At 40.7% G+C, this 16,751-nt stretch overlaps 1 protein-coding gene and 1 long non-coding RNA gene across 2 annotated transcripts in view; one reads left to right on the forward strand and one right to left on the reverse strand.

Annotated features, from left to right (window-relative positions):
* Positions 1 to 16,751, forward strand: part of LOC118335796 (chymotrypsin-like protease CTRL-1) — a gene marked incomplete in the record, with an annotated part of 151,345 nt that overhangs the window by 6,975 nt on the left and 127,619 nt on the right.
* LOC118335802 overlaps positions 366 to 16,751 on the reverse strand; it is a 20,095-nt gene continuing 3,709 nt past the window's right edge. Inside the window, exons 2-3 of the long non-coding RNA XR_004797076.1 lie at positions 11,135 to 11,195; positions 366 to 3,206 (exon numbers count right to left, since the gene is read on the reverse strand). This is a non-coding gene — a long non-coding RNA (uncharacterized LOC118335802). The remainder of the gene's footprint in view (positions 3,207 to 11,134; positions 11,196 to 16,751) is intronic.

Below are 16,751 nucleotides of genomic sequence, written 5' to 3' on the forward strand. Positions count from 1 at the left end.
TGTTGGAGTGCATTTAATTGTGTCTGTTTGCATCGAGCATGTGTTGTGACATGTTGATAAATCTTCTTATGCACATCCAGAGCATTTATAAGAGCATAACATCTGCTCATTTAAAGCTTTATTTCTGTGGAAGATGATTTTCACTTCACAAATTAATGAGAAAAGGGAATCATCTTCTCAAGATGTTGTCACTTTATATTCAAGAAAGCGCTGCTTCGTGTAAAAATGTAGCTATTTGGCTCTGTCTAAAAAATCGCAAGTTTAACATCCATGTGTTTTTAGGGATGAGACAATTTTTTTTCATGAAATCACACATAAAAACCACTTTTTCTTGACATATTTTATTAACATACATAAAACACAGATATACTTTTCCAGTACAAAGTAGTAGAAGTGCAGAAATATTCACACAATGTACCAATAACTCCACTGATTTTTGTAGGTGACATAAATGACGGGGTCACAACCCTTGGCTGTCTTCCTATTGGCCCCCATTGAGGGATATAACACAAAGCCAGCCAATAGCGTTGGCCCCCTGAGAGTGTCTGTGCTGTAGGGAGGAGGGATCTTCTTCTTCTTGTACAACCTGACAACTTTTGATCATGACATGACAGGTAAAGATATACTGAAGGATATGAACAGACAGCTAGAGACATTAGAGGCAGAAGAAAATGTTTTCTTGTGTTTAAAATAGTTTTGAAGAATGGTGAGAATATCAAAGGACACGTCAAACATTAAAACATGACTTTCAGTAATAATGTTTTTACAAAATGCTTCTTTTTTCTAGGACGTTGAAACTGAATGCAGCCCTGTTCCCGAGGACCTCACCTGTGACCTGCTTTGACCTCACAGGTTAAGGGTCTCAGGGACAGAGGGGCATACTGTGAAATTAAAATAAACAGGGAGGGTTTAAATACGGAGCAATTTAAAATCTTAAAATTAGCAGTTTAATGTAAGCTACAGAAAAACAACGCTGAGATGAAACGTATTGAAAGAAAGAGCCGCAGAGTCGCTGCACCGAGACAAAGACATGACCTCATCTGACATTTGGATTCTGCGGCACCGACCGCTCTCCTGGTTTGCTGCAGAACAGAGGTAAAACTGATCAGTTCAAGTAAAACACGATAATCACATATTTGTCTACATTTCATCCACATTAGTCTTTTACCTCGTAATGCAGCAATGAGAAGCAAAGTAACATATTTCACAGAAAGGCTTGAATAATGTCAGCAGTGCAGCAGTTGAGCACGTTGTGGAGGAGACACAATTAATTTAGGAGATTAATTTCAAACTGTTGTTAAATGTCTTGTGCATTTTGAACATTTAATTTATTGAGCTAGCGCTGACAAATTACGGTGTCACATAGCTGTTCGGAGATCAATGAGCTGAAAGGGCTTTAAAAATCAGCTTCATAAGTACGTATGAAACATTAGTGGCAATGTTACAGCCTAGAACATAACTTACACATCAAATAAAGGGACATTCTTCTTTCGTTCTTAATAACCGCCCTAACTCTTTACTCTATGTAAGACACATAAATAGCAGAATCTTTGCCTAAATCATAACTTATGTGTCATAGAAGGGGTAATTTACTCCTTCATAATTGCTGAGGTGTGACTGTCTGGATAAGACAATTTAAACAGAGTTACAGTCTAGATGAATTTACAGGGATATACAGTCCAAATGTTTATTATTACCTTGTCATACAATATTTTTTCAGTCCAATATTTAGAGCAAGATAGGATCTGACTTACCAGTTACGATATAACTAGTTTTCGATGATTATGAAGACAAGACAAGGGGAGGGTATAAGACATTAATCCACCTGTAAATTACGTGATGTAATGACACTCCGTCAAACTGCAACAATATCAAACTGTAATTTTTCATAAATCCAACATATCAATGTAAAATCTTCTAGTGTTGAGAGAAAGAAAAATGTATTGCGTAGAAATATTACAAGCCAATGCCACCCACTGGTAGACAGACAGAATGACACATACTGACTGGGGAAGACTGAATATGTTCATATGCTGTAGGAAAGGGAAATTAGCACATTTTATGTCAGGGCAGCGAGATTTTATCATGTAAAACACCTCCGTGACAATGTGAAAAAAGGTTTCAAAGTGCCTGCGTCACAAGCTGCATCATACTGAACTGCATTAATGCACATTAGGTTTTACCTACAGGTCGACTTCATGAGCTACAGGCCTCAAGATTTTGGAATACAGAGGTCTGATTTGGAGATTTTTTTTTGTTTCAGTTAATGTCGCATGTGACAGACATGGCAGCTGGATCAGACAAGAGTGAATAGTAGACATTTGTCATAACTTACAAATAGACAGATAGAAATGAATTATGAATTTGTCTGCAGCAGAGGTTGCTTTTTTTAGGTTTGTTTAAAATACATTCATGTCAGTACCAATAAAACTGTGAATTATGCAACAGAGATGGAAATTACTGTGTGAACACATTCATAAATTGAGTCAGGTGTGAATGCATATATTACAACACTGCCAGTCATAACATTAAAATTCCTTCAATTTTACTAATTTACCTGCCTGAATATGATCATTATGAGGTTCAGGGGTATTTTTTTTATCATCAGATTTACAAATGAGGTGTTTAAGGAAAGTGAGAATTATAACAAGCCGCAAATCAAACACGAAACGCAGACATGACCTGTCGACAACATGCAGCCTATACGCTAATTGAAAGGCTTTTCAATGTGTGCAAACACAGACAGAATGTCACATTTACACTACAAATATAAATACAGCTAGAAGAGAGCATACATGCATGCACATACAACATGACTGCCAAAGGAAAAAATGTGCTGATTTTAGTGATGAAAAAGTTTCAGATAAAAATGCATGCAAGCTCTGCATAAAAAATAAACATACAATCCTTAATCTACATTTACATTGTGAGTGAAAATGTAAAAAAAAAAGAAAAGACAATCACCTTTACAGCCAGTCTCTTCTTTCCTTTTCTTTCCCAGTCAGAGTGAGCCTGTTTCCTCTTAGCTCTCTCTCTCTCTCTCTCTCTGATGGTCTCTGCTGGGGCCAGACAGAGAGCCCAGCGGCAGGTAGGTTACAGACAATAGTATTGATTCCATTATTCTGCTCTCTAGCTACCTACCTGACTTACATCCATACAGCTTCTCACCTTTTGTCTCTGCAGGGCTGCCGTCAAAACGCACAGAGCTGCAAACAAGAGAAAAATAAAGAAGAGAAAAAAAGCTTGCTTACTTGTGCATTCACATGCTCTCTTACACACAAAACCTCCCCCTGCACATGCTATCCAACACTTACAGATGACACACACACACACACACACTCATTTACCCTCCGTGCTGCATTCATGGTCTCTAGTCGTCTCCTTTTGCTTTCGTTGTACCTCAAAGTGTCTTCTTTTCCTTTCTCTCTCCCTCTTTTAGACTCTCTAGTCGTCATCCTTCCATCTCCCTCTTTTCCCTCTCACGTTTTTCGAGTCTCTCGTCTCCACTGGCTCAGTTACCCCCACCACCCCCCAACCCCCAACACACACACACACACACACTCACACACAATCCAGTCTGCAAGCTATGTGTGTGAACGTGAGAGAGATGGAAAGAGAGAGTGAATAAGAGTGCAGTCAGTGCATGTATGTGTGTTTGTATGTGTGTGTGTATGTCTATGAAAGAGAGGAAGAGTATGTGTGTGTGAGAGGGAGATGGTGGGGGGAGGGAGGTAGGGTGGCAGAGAGGCTAGCAGAAAGTGGGGATGGAGGGGGAGGGTCAGAATCTCTAATAGGATGAGAATAGAGAGAAAATATGAAGCCCAGGAGTCTCATGAACCTGAGAGCCTGACATTACTGCCTCCTCCTATGTGTACAGCAATCATACCATCATCAAATTGATTACAGGATTTATGGTGTTGCTCCAACACAACTGTAAATTGCAGCTGGAGTGACATCAAACGCACTAAATAAAGCCATCCTGAAAAGCTTTGCCAATTACAAGAATCTGTCTTGATTATACAGCTTAACATCAGAGGTGGACAATATGCAGTTTGCTGTTTGGTACAACCAAACCAATCCAGACGGTTTCTGAAATGGAGGCTGTTTAATCGCAATGAAATGTTGAGGGTGAAAAAAACAGATAAAAACCTGCATGCACACCCACGCTTTGTGTTGCATGCATAAACAAAGAAATTGCAACAGTTTTGCATATTTAAAGTTGTCTAATATTTTTCATTTGTCTGATATTTTTCTATGTTTCATATTTCTGTTAGGTTGCTCAGTCAGTCCCCATGTCTAAAGGCAGTTTGATTCTAATATTTGTGCTACTCTGCGAGAGGACAGGGAGTTGCAGTTGTGTTTGTTGGATAACAGAATCATACGGCCCTGAGGGAAATTCAGAAATGAAAGTAAATCTAATTTAGACCCACTGATTGGCTGTCTGTTCAGCGAGATGGAGCATAAACACTACACTTGATGTGTAAGCATCATTAACTGCCCTAAAGTGTTCTGACCATGTTGTACAACAGAGAATATCACCAATGTGTCACACATTTGGAGTAAATGAGGGTAAACAGAGAAAGAAAATACATTGCCTTTAGCCTAAAGAAACAAGCAGTGACTGAGGCCTGTGATAACACCTCTCTGAGGGATAGCTGCTTAACAAAGGCTAACAAAAATTAAAGGTATGAAATTGAGAAAAATACGGTGACAAGCACACAAATCTATTGTAGCATTTAGTGAGAATTTTAAAAGCTCTCCCTGAAAAGCAAGAACTGATAAACTATATATGATGGGAATCGACTGAGACAAACTCATCTTCACCTTCTTCCAAAACGCTTTCAGATGAGGCTTCTTTTTCACAGGATCCAACCTTTCAGAAATGTAGGTTAGGATAAAAACACAACACTATACATTCATAATACCTCATGAATATTCATTATGTAGCCTATAGACGAGTCTGTGTCACTTTGGCAGCAGATATTCTAGACACATACTCTGCACAGCTGAATTTATTCCCTGCTTTGATCCTATTCTGTATAACTGTCTTATTCACAGCCCCGATGCACTACAGGCTCTTCTCATCCTCCTCCGTATCTGCAATCATACTGTAATGCCATGGCACCTAAATTTGCATAGAAACAACATGCTGGATGTGTTTACACTATCTGCTGTGATATGTGTACAGTGTGTTCTGCACCGTCCCTTTGCACTGAATGTGAGTTCCTGTGCAATATGTGCTTGCGCAGCACATATATCCTATCTGATCCCGCATTAATGTCACCAAGACAAATTCCTTTACATTTACAACACATAGATTCTGACTGTGAATAGATTATAGAGTGCAGGAGCTCTCCTCTGTCTGTCCTCTTGCCAGAAGACTACATTTGAGCCATAGCAAGACAGTGGCTATCTGAACGCCAGTTTGGCTTAAAAAACAAAACAAAAAGCAGGTCTCTTTGGCACGAGCAGTGTCCGAACTTGAGTGACAAATGCTGAATGTCGCAGACAGGTGTGTGTGTCTGGGTGTTAGGTGTGTGTGCATGCCTGCGGCTGCACTCTGCAGTGCCACTGAGAGACAAAGCACTGGGAGTGCTTCACAGGGATGACATCATCAGTCTGGAACGGTGTCTGCCTTGTCTGTCTCAGGATTGGGATGCTCTAGTTCTCCGTTAAATCTTGAGAGATAGGAGACAGCATCGTTTTTTGGGCATCACACCTGTTTTTGTTAAGTAGTGTATGTGCACAAAAGCAAAAAAAAAAAAACGGTAGGGTAAACCATGCTTTACAGAGAGAGATGTAAGAATTTTTAGGGTGCTTCAAGGAACCCTTGATGCAGTTGTGGTGGTTTACTCATGGTTCCAACCTTGAATGACTGCTTTTTAGAGCATATGTGCATGTGGATGTATGTGAATATGTCTGTATAACAAATCTGCACAGGGTGCAGCCGCACTGGAAAATGAGCCAAGTAAAACCGGTCACTGGTGTAAACAGTTTTTACTATATTGGTATATGAGAGAGAGAGAGAGAGAGAGAGAGAGAGGCAGGGCCGATAGCTCATAGTACATCATCCTTGCCCCACACACCTTGCAACTGTCAGACATTCAGCTGTCTCTCCTGGCAGGACAGCAGTGTTGTGCGGTGGATAATAAAGAACGCTACGACTGACAGTGCCGAATCAGCACAATTCTGATGTATGCCCCCTTTTTCTCCCTACTTCCAGGAGGGGAGGAGAGCTGGCTATAACGCACTGCAGATGGCTGCTGTCTCAACCACCAGTCTGACATACTGAGGGGGAAGGGAGGTGAGGGGAGGAGGTTGGGGGGTAATGAAACTGGAAAAATGATTGTGATAGTGTGTGTTGGCGTGGATGCAGAGAACAGCACAAAGTATAATGTCACTGGGGGATAGTAGCCCCAGTTTATCCATAAAAAAGGAAAACCATTGTGTCTCAGTATCATTTTTTGTCATTATTTATTTTTTGCAATTTGGGGAATTTGTTTAGCAACCCTTTCCTCAAAAGTAGGGAGCAGAGGGATTTTTAATACTTTTTCTTTATGTTTTCCATAAATATGTTGTCTTGGGATATTAGGTGGAGGATATTCCAGTTTTTCCCAAAGGGAGGGTACAATAAAATATCAAGAAAGTACAAATAAAAAATTCAGCCCTTCTTCAAGTTTCAAACAGTCTGACCTCAAAGTAGGATCCTGGTTAAAATGGATGTCCAGCGTCCTCTCTTGAAGGTATTTCTGCTGCAGTAGGAACTACTGATTGCCAGTGTATAACCAACAACCTGTCAAGCAGCAGGTGGTCCTCCTGACAAACATGTCCAGGTGCTACAAACATTGCACACAGAATGACACACAAGCTCATGCAGGGGAAGGTAGGACTTTGCCCGAAGGGCAGAGCATCTAAAAGGCGTCGCAGTTGAAAAGGACCAGTCATGTTATTAACCACTAGGAGATCCTCTGGCGCAGTAACAGCATACTTACCTCTCTGCTGGGGGTACATTAGACGTGGCATGAAGTGACTCCGCAGGGAAAGCTAGAAGGTTGTACAGTTATCTCCGTGCTGTTTATTATGCGAAACCATACAACCAACTACCTCACACTGCAGAGCACAGACTGTAGGGCTGCTCTCCAGAAAAGATCTTCACCAGCAGGACGAAGGTGTCTGTGTACATACTCTATGTATACACTTGTCTGGCTCTAGTCTACCAGCCCGCCAATTGCCTCCTGCCTCACTTCTTTTCAGTGTGAGCAATATACTCAGATAGTCAATGTCCTTCTCACTGAATCATTTAGTGAGTTTTGAGACTGAGGCATACAGACTCAGAAGGGATTCACTGCTTTGATTTTCCTTTGTGCATGTTTTGTTGTGCCACTGAATGATTTCATGCTGTTTTTTTCCCTTTGGTCTTGGATCTGGGCAAAGAAATTTTCATTCTCTGACATTATAAAATATTGCCTTTTTTCCATTGAGCTCAGCTGGTGGTACGTCTATTTGTGTATGTGGTTATGGCAAATAAACTGGGCTTTTTCGATCAATTTGGAGGAAAAGAGGAGCTTGAATTATATGGTTTTGCTTGAAGAAATGCGTGTTACTATTCTACAACATGAAGTAGGCAGCAAATCTGCCCCTTCATGACTGTGTGTTGGGAGGATTGCTCTGCGATTTGGGGTCCCAGAGACCCACCTATACTCAGAGCCATTCTTGTGGCCATGATGCTGCAAGAATGGCTGCAGTGCAGGAGCTCATGTTTAAGGCTGCACAAAGGCCTTGAGGTAAGTTATGTAGAACAAGTATATACACAAGCACCAGGAGTCTCAACAGTATACATGCAGATACATGTCAGTGGAAGACAAAGATGAGGCAGCTGACATAATCAAATATACAGAAGGAAGGTGTACACATAACAAAATATACTATTGTCTCATAAACATAATATGATAATTAAGTCTATGACTAAACTGTTGGTCTAAAGTTTGACAACATTGGAACAGAGCTACGAAAATCTATTTCCACACATCTAAGCCTCTCATGCAGGTGTGGGTACTACAAAGGCTTCATTTCCTATGTCCATTCATATTATTTCCATCCATTTCTTAGGAGCTGTTGCCCTCTACTGGTGACTGTGGAAACTCCCTCTCACTTCCCTATTTTACTTGTCGTCCATGTCTTGTCCTATAAATGCCAAAAGACTCTGCAATAGAGTGGCACTGAAAACCGTCTATGAACAATCCTGGTTGGTCCACATTGTTATATACAGGAAGTGCACAATCTCTTATCACATCATATCCTGAGAAGCAATGACTAAAATGTATCTTTTTTCTACTTAAACATTTAAAAATCACCAGCAATTATTGTTTGATTATTAAACCAAATTTTTTGGCTTAGCACTTTCATATATTCAATTCAACTTAATAACTGACAGGTTTTCATGGGAGTTTAATGTCATCTGCCATAACACTGTCATCACCATTAAGTCCCCTGTCAGCTGTGATATCTAAATCTGGGTGACTTTTGCTCTACAGTCAAAATGGAATTTCCTTCACGTCACACAGAGTGAAAAAAAAAATCACTCTTGAACGAAAACTTTATCCGTGGATTCTCTCTGTAGGAGCCGTAAATATTGCATGCTACAGTACCACGTTTGCTGGCACAATGTTACATTCCAACAGCTACGAGCCAGGAGTGTTACGTTACTCTGAGCACAGATTCAGACGTAACTGGGGCAAGATGATATGCTATGTAAATGCTGTTTAAAGAGTTTCAGCAGCGCCTTACCAAAACAGAAATATATTAACAAATGCTATCAATAGAAAGGTGACTTCAGCAAATATATATATAAAAAAAGTGAAGTTAAAACATCTCCTGAGTCTTTAAGGCTGACAAAAGAGAGCAGTATGTGGGAGCTCTGCATTCTCTGCATGAAAAAGCTGCTTGGCATGGGGGATTTGAGGAATCCATCTTCCAACAAAGCAGCATTACAATACAGAAAAGGAGTTAAGATAATTGACCGCACCTATCTTTTTTCGACAGACCTTGTGTTGAACTGTGCATGGATTAACAATGTCCGTGAGAAAAAACACACACAGAGAAGGAGAAACTAGATAGCTGACTTTAAAACCTGTTTAGCCAATCAGGCAAAGTGCTGGTGTGACTGTAAAAATGATGCCAGGTGAATTTGTTTCCTATTTTCTCCTACGTTTTTTTTTTGGTATGTGTTTAGAGTCCTAATCCGCCTCCTGTCTGCCGCTCCCAGTCCCCCTTCACTCTCCTGTCCCAAAGTGCGCCCCCCTTCCTCCCTTGCTCTCCTCCCTTTCACTCAACCTTTTCTCTGCTTTAGCCCTCATGGGTCCCCATTTCCCGCCTCTTACCCTTTTAACCACCCTCTGTCTTCATACTCCCCCACCTGCCTCCTCTATCCGCACATGCCGGCCGGCCTTTTTTCATACCCACGAGCTCCTCTCCTTTACGTCTGCGATATTTTCGCAGTCAAATCACGCAGAAATACAGTGTAATTGTGCCATTGTCAGCTATCTTTCTCACTCTCTTCTGGCTCACTCCACCCTTAAGCAGGCCTGTCTGAGTGTCTAAGCGGTGAAAGACAACTCCACTGTGAAAAACGTCTGGGTTGATTTATAAATGGGGCATCTCACTTCAAGTTCAAAATTCCTCTCATTCTTGATCATTATCCACACACAGTGACACACATTGGGATATCACTTAATGGTTACAGTCCTTGAAGGCATGTAAAATGTTCACAGACTCACTGGTTAGCACAATAAGACAATTCCACCTTCAGTGCTTTTGTACCATATGTGATGAAATGAACCTGATGCAACTCAGGGGTAATGGGAGGATGGGAAATACTCATGGCTGAATGTACGCTACCAGCTGATTTTCAACATGTGGCAAAGCTTTCCAGTTTCTATATCAAACATCTGTGCATCCTCTGCCTTTTGTTGTAGTAATGCATACAACATCTCTGAATGAGGGTATTGAGTGTTTGTAGTTTTAGAAAGTAACGCTCCGACGTGCTGAAATATGCATGCGTTTTTTCCCCCCATGGGTGAGAGCAATGCTCTATCCTACACTAATCTGCTTTGGTTGACGCCAGCCTCATATACCAAGATGGCAAAATGAATGTTGCCATGGGAACCTTTTGCCTGGCAACCCCAACAGCCTGGCAACTAGCCAAACTGTTGCTATGGCACAACTGTCAATCTACGTATGCTGGGATTGGTGTGTGCCTGGCCTTTCAGAGCTCCTCCCTTTCAAAGTTTCAAATCAAATGCATGATGAAAGAATTTATCTGTTAAAGTGGTAGAGGTGTTTGTGTGATTGGGTGGTTGGGGGTGTCTGGTAAGAAAAACAAGTTGGCTTAGATTGCTGAAAAAAAGCAGCACCAAAGCAATGGCAAACCTACTTTGAAATGTGTTTGCATCTTCAAAAATACCATAATTCTACTTTGTACTTCAGAATTAAATCTCATTTTAGACCAGCCGTAAATTACATTTGGCTCTTAGCTCTTCTACAGCTGGTCAGCTAGAGCATCACAGTGCTTTGTTTAATTGGATGAGTGCAAACATTATAGAATTTTTGTATAAGCCTGATTTGATCACTTTTAATTACCTTGTGAGATAATTTGTTGATGAATAATCCATTTTAGATAAAAGCCCTGATGCTCCTTATAGTTATCACAGTCTATTACACTTGAGGTCTTAAATTAGTCAACAAATGTGCGTATCTTTATATATCTATTTGTGTGGGCTAGTCCTCTGGCTTGAAGCCTTTCAAAGAGACATTGAGAATTGTGCAAATTTTGTGAGTAAAAATGCAAAAATGAAAGCATCTTTTACTGTTATTCTAACTATCCTGGCTGCAAATGAAAAATATATCTGGTAGTGTATGAATTTACTTTTGGACATTAAACTGTTTGCATCTTTTAAAATGCAATTATACATTAATCCTATTGCATTAATGAGATTCAGTCAGTGCAGGTTTCAAACAATTAAAAGATACAACAGATCAAATAAAACTAACTGTGCAGGTGTTTATACGTGTGAAGTAAGTTTGGATTGGTAGATGGATGGAAAAGGGAAATGTAGAGTATAAAAAATATGGTTACCTTGGGATCACTACCTTGTCAAAGTGTGCCAGGTGTTCCTCAGACATGAAGTGGAGGCCGACTGAAACACACACAGAAAACATACAGACACACACACACACAGAGGTTAGAGGGAAACAAGCTGGCCTCTTGAACAGAAAGACTGTTTAACCAAGAGGTCACAGGTTCAATCTCTGCAACAGCTGAAGTGTCACTGGACATAACCATGAAAAGCTACCGACTTACTCATGAGCTACTCTGGAAAACTGCATCAGCTCCAAAAAGTAACCTTCACCGTCACCTTCTAAGTATTCTATAATAACTGGAAGAGAATACAGTGTTTAATGCTGCTGTATTTTAATCTTTAAATCTCATTGGCACTGAGGCAGCATCTAATCTATAAAGTCAAATTATTTACACACAGGAGAGAGGAAAGGACAGGCGTGCAAACAGAGATCAGGATTTATGCTTTTTCTGTAATGTGTGCACTCTATTAGTGTATAAATGTCAGTATTTAGTAAAAGAATGTAAAAGCTTTAAGATCCACCATAGGCAGGACATCATCTACAGTCCAAATGACTCAATTAAACGATTAATATCAGCATATGAAATAACATGAAAGATGACATACCAACCAGGAGGAGTAATTCACACTGCAGAGTAAATAATATTATATTAACCTTCTTTAAAAAGATGCACTCAAAATTCAAATGTTTTGCTTTGCTTCCTGAGTGATGGCATTAATAAATATTAGGATATTTACTAAATGATCCCAACATGACCAACATCAAGCTTACTGTGAATACTTGCTGCTTACGACAAGGATTATAACTATTAGATGCTATTATTTCAGTGCTTCAAGTCCCCACTTGAAGGTGCCAGGGAAGGACATTATTGGTGGCACGCTGTAATATAAAATCTTAAAACCTTTCAGGCTTACTTTTTTTCTGTCTGAGATTGTTTAGCTCAACATTTGAGGGCGTTTAAATCTTGATATCTGAAAGCCATCTCAATGCACACATGCATTCTGCAGTGTGGACAAAGCAATGCACCAGCTTGGAGTGCTAAGCCTCCTGCTCCGGTTTGATAAATATAACTTCAAAAGAAGCAGCCAAACAGCTTTAGCTGGCCGACTGCACAATGAGCATAATAACTCCCCACCCCCTGGGAGCTTCAGCCTAGTTCATTTACCCTTGCAAAGCGCTGCCATGTCTGTATGTGCACATGTGTCTTTGTTTCACTGTGAGCCTCTCGGAGGCTCCCCACCTTCTGCTCTGTACAAAGCGGATGTATAGAGGAACCTTTTGGACCTCATTTTTTACAGAGGAAATGCACCCCCCCTCCTTCTCCCCTCTTCAATTTGCCCCTCACATGTAATGCCTGATTGACCACAGCACCCCTTAAAGAGGTCAAAGGGCAGACAAAACAGTCTGGTGTCATGGCAACCTGTGTGCCACCAACCAGAATGGTAAGGGGGGAAGCAGGGGGGTCCTATGAGCTGTCAGTTAAACCTTTAAGAAGGCTGCCTTGTGCTTAGGCTAGTGTGTACAACATACAAACACAAATACACACAGACATAATGCACCTGCCCTATGAAAAGGACTCTCCTAATTTGCACTCCAGAATAATCAAGCCAAATCCCCCGTGCAGTGCAGTTCAGTGTGGTACCTATCAGAGTATCAGATGGCGTGCATGCTGTGTTTGCTGGTGCTGCACATGGGCGCGCTTGCGAGTGTGTGTTGTTTGCGTGCACGGGAGACACTTTGGTATAAAAGGTTCTTTGTGACCGCTCGATGCAGTGGCAGTGTTTACGTGATGGGGGAAGGGGGGGCTAACGGATAAATGGGAAGCAAATGCATTCAGATCAATACTAAGCTGAGAGAGGGTGAGTGGGGTTGAGAAGAGAGAGTGGAAGGTGGTGAGTAGGGAGGGAGGGGCCAGAGAGGGACTGATTAATCATTCCTGTATTGTTATTGACTTTCTGTTAAAGGGGGTGAGTCAGACTCTGAATTATGTGTTTGCGCATATATGTGTACGTTGTACGGTGCTCATTGAGAGCACAAAGTCATCAATTACAGCAGGCCTAGACTTCCCATAGGTTAGGCACTGTAGCTGGCTCACTCTTTTTCACTCCTAGAGTGTAGTTACAACTTTCAGGCAGTTAGCTTGCATATTCAGCACAATAACCGTGAAGGGTTCAATTATTCATGTTTTGTAAAAAGAGCTAATATGCTATTTTCCATTTGAACAGGAATAGGGAAGTGAAGGAGGCCAACAGGAAATCCCCTGTGAGGAGTTAATGAGGAGCTGACGACTGAACGGACACAACAGAGAATGAGGGAGGGAGGTTGCGAGAGGTGGAGGAGGGGAAATTCTGCCCTGACATCTAACCCTCTGGCTGTGACCTTGTTCATTGTCTGAGAGGTTAGAGAGTGGACACACCTGAGCACTGGCCACGTGTAAGAACACACACACACACCTTCAAAAAAATACTCTACAGCTAATTCTTTTAAGCCAAACAGCCGGCAATACCCAATCAAAACCCCTAATTAAATAAATAAAATTGACATAATTAGTTAACAATTATAACAGCACGACACCAATGACAGACGTAGCCAAAGGCGATGTTTTCCTCTAATTACGACCCTTTTAAAAACAGTAACTTATCAGAGGACGGAGAGCTGAGCTAACTGAATGAAAACCCCATTCAGTGTTACCTTGAACTTGAACAATGAGTCTGGTGTTTGTGCTGGGGCCACTTCCTGACCTTTCCATCCCTCTGTGGAAGCAACCAACCGCAGCCTCTTCTTTCATCTTACAGATGCGACCCTGACAACCCATGCTGACTGAAGAACAGCCGGCAGGTTTTACTTCCACTACTGACTTCAGAATGTTTGAACTAGTAAAAGTTGACTTATACCGATGTGTAATGTTTACAGACCATCACTTCACTTCAACCAGTTGAAACTCGCTATCGGACTGATTACTTTTTATTGCTTATAGGAGTCGTGGAGGTGACTGTTGGCGCCCTGAACCACAAGGTTAATTTTCTAATGATTCACTGAGTAGACAGACAATGAACACAAAAGATTCCACCTCCTCCTCTTCTTCCCCTTCCTCGTTTTTCTCCTTTCCTCCCTCAGATGCTTTCTCTCTTCCTTTTTCACCCACTTGTCTCTATCTCTCTGCCCGTTTCTTTGTGCCTTCATATTTTCTTTTCCACTCTGTCTTGTCTTCACACTGTACCCACCTCTCCTCCTCTCTGTCTGGCACCAGAGAACTGGCACACTCGAGGGTGTTGTTGTGTGACGCAGGCAGCTGACACCTCCGACGCCACTGCAGAGCATGTGTATCGCTGCAAAGCATAATGAAGAGCCTTGTGAATGCCATCAATATGTTGCCAGAGGAGACGTAGTGACACTTAAAATCACTTGATCTAATGTACTTTTACGGTTACAACTAATTACTGCATTATTTTTTCAAATGACTGAATAATTGTTCAAGCAAACTACAAAAGCCAAAGATGGATGAGATGGATGAGAAGATCAATACCACTCTCATGGACCAAATACGAAGCTACGCCTAGCTGTTAGCTTAGCACAAAGACTGGAAACACGATGAAAGGTAACAAAATGTACCTACCAGTACGTCTAAAGCCCACCTATTAACACGTATGTGTTTAATCTGTATAGAAGATTTTTGTTACTTTTGGAGAGTCGGGGTAGCTCATTCCCCTTTTCCAGTCTTTGTGCTAAGCTAAGCTAACCAACTATTGGCTATAGTGTTACATTTAACTGACAGATATGAGAGTGGTTTCGATCATCACTTCAAACTCTCAAAAGGCAAGCAAATCAGTATATTCCTAAAAATATTTATTGCTTTAAGAACTGTTTCACCTTTAATTAAGATATTAATTTGTCTCTATGACTCTTTTCCTGATTTTATCCGAACATGTGACAATCATAATTTCTGATAGGATACTGACAACTGTGACTGTGTGAGCAGTTGGTGACTACTTCCTGGTCCACAGTTGATCTAACTCATGAGAAGATATGAATAGACAATTCCTGACGACATCAACAAAGCCCATTCTTCAGGAACCTGCTCCATAAATCATACATGACTGAAGTACTGAAGAGGACACTAAGCCAGCAGTAGAGAGCACTGTGCTAGATCATCACACTCACACACAGTATCTCTCGCTTTTTACCCAACCCCCAGCTCCTGAGGCCCTTAAGATGTCTGTGACACATCTAAAGAGCCTGAGAGGAGAGGGGAGATGGTGAGGATCAAAACTTGTGGCAGAACTTGGCAGAAAAGGAACGAGACGGAGGTACGAATGTGGCGACAAAGAAGGAGATCAAATGTGAGACAGGGTGGTAGAGGGAAGAGACAGACACAGGGAAAGAGGGGAAAAGAGGGCATCGCGATAGTTTGGAGAGGTAAGAGGCAATGCTGAGACCTACTAATGCAGAACTGAGGAATTCTCACTGCTGACTCCAAACACATTCCTACAGCCTGCAAATATTAACCCCCACCTCGCCACCTCTGCCTCCATCTGAATGCACTCGGCAGCCACCTGGCCCTGCATGAGGAAACTATTGATATCAACTGGCTGAGATTCTAACATTACAGTGAAAGGGAGGAAAAGCAGAAACAAACATGATTATATTCAACGTAGTACAGCTTCACGTAACATGATGCAAGCAAACTTCTCTCAGTGCACTCATATTTGACTTTGATTTCTTTATACTGAAGGATACGAGAGGATACAGAAGAGCAAAATATTCATGCAAATGTAAATGGAGCTTTTCTGAACCAAGTCTTTCTGGAAGAGAATGGAAGCAATTAGGGTGAATTTGGATAGTGGAGGACAGCACAGATCTCAGATGCAGATATTTACATAAAAACTTGACTACTGTAGCTGTAAGCTGAGTGAGATGATTTAGAAGTGTGTGATCTGAGAGAAGTCTGATGACATTAATATTTACTTGAGTACAAAAAGGTGTGCAAGATTACTTATTGATTATAATTTTAGAAACTATTCTTATAGTGCAAGTTACAACCCAACCCAATTTTTTTTAGGTTTTCTTTGCCTTTAATTAATTTAAATTAATAGTATTTACTCATAATTTAGATAGTTTATGTATATATACTGTATATATTTATAGAGACCAGATTTTAATTGAAGGTTTATGTGCTACGTGTCTTAGCCTCTATGTAGTGGATTTTTGAGGCTGAGGCTGAAACTTCAATAATCTTTTCAGTTATCTCCTCTGGTTTCTAAACTATGTCAAACATTTCTGTATTACTACTATACTTACTGGCTAACATATAAGCTGATAACAATATATCTGTGATATGCTAATATCGGCAAATATACAAATGTATCAATGTAACTCTACTTCAAATAGTCTCTTCTTTAAACTGTAAGTATAGTATATACTGAGTATAATACCAAGGTCCTGTGAGTAAAATAAGAGTGAAAAGATATTATTCATCAGTGGTGGAAAAAGTATTCAGATACTGTACTTAAAGGTCCAGTGTGTAACATTTAGGAGGATCTAGTGACAGAACTGGAATAAAACGTTCATAGGTATGATTTCGTTCAAGTGTATAATCACATGGAAATAAGAAT

Source organism: Morone saxatilis, unplaced genomic scaffold (assembly GCF_004916995.1).
Source record: "Morone saxatilis isolate NCDOM2014 unplaced genomic scaffold, NCSU_SB_2.0 Contig24, whole genome shotgun sequence".
NCBI lineage: Eukaryota > Metazoa > Chordata > Actinopteri > Moronidae > Morone > Morone saxatilis.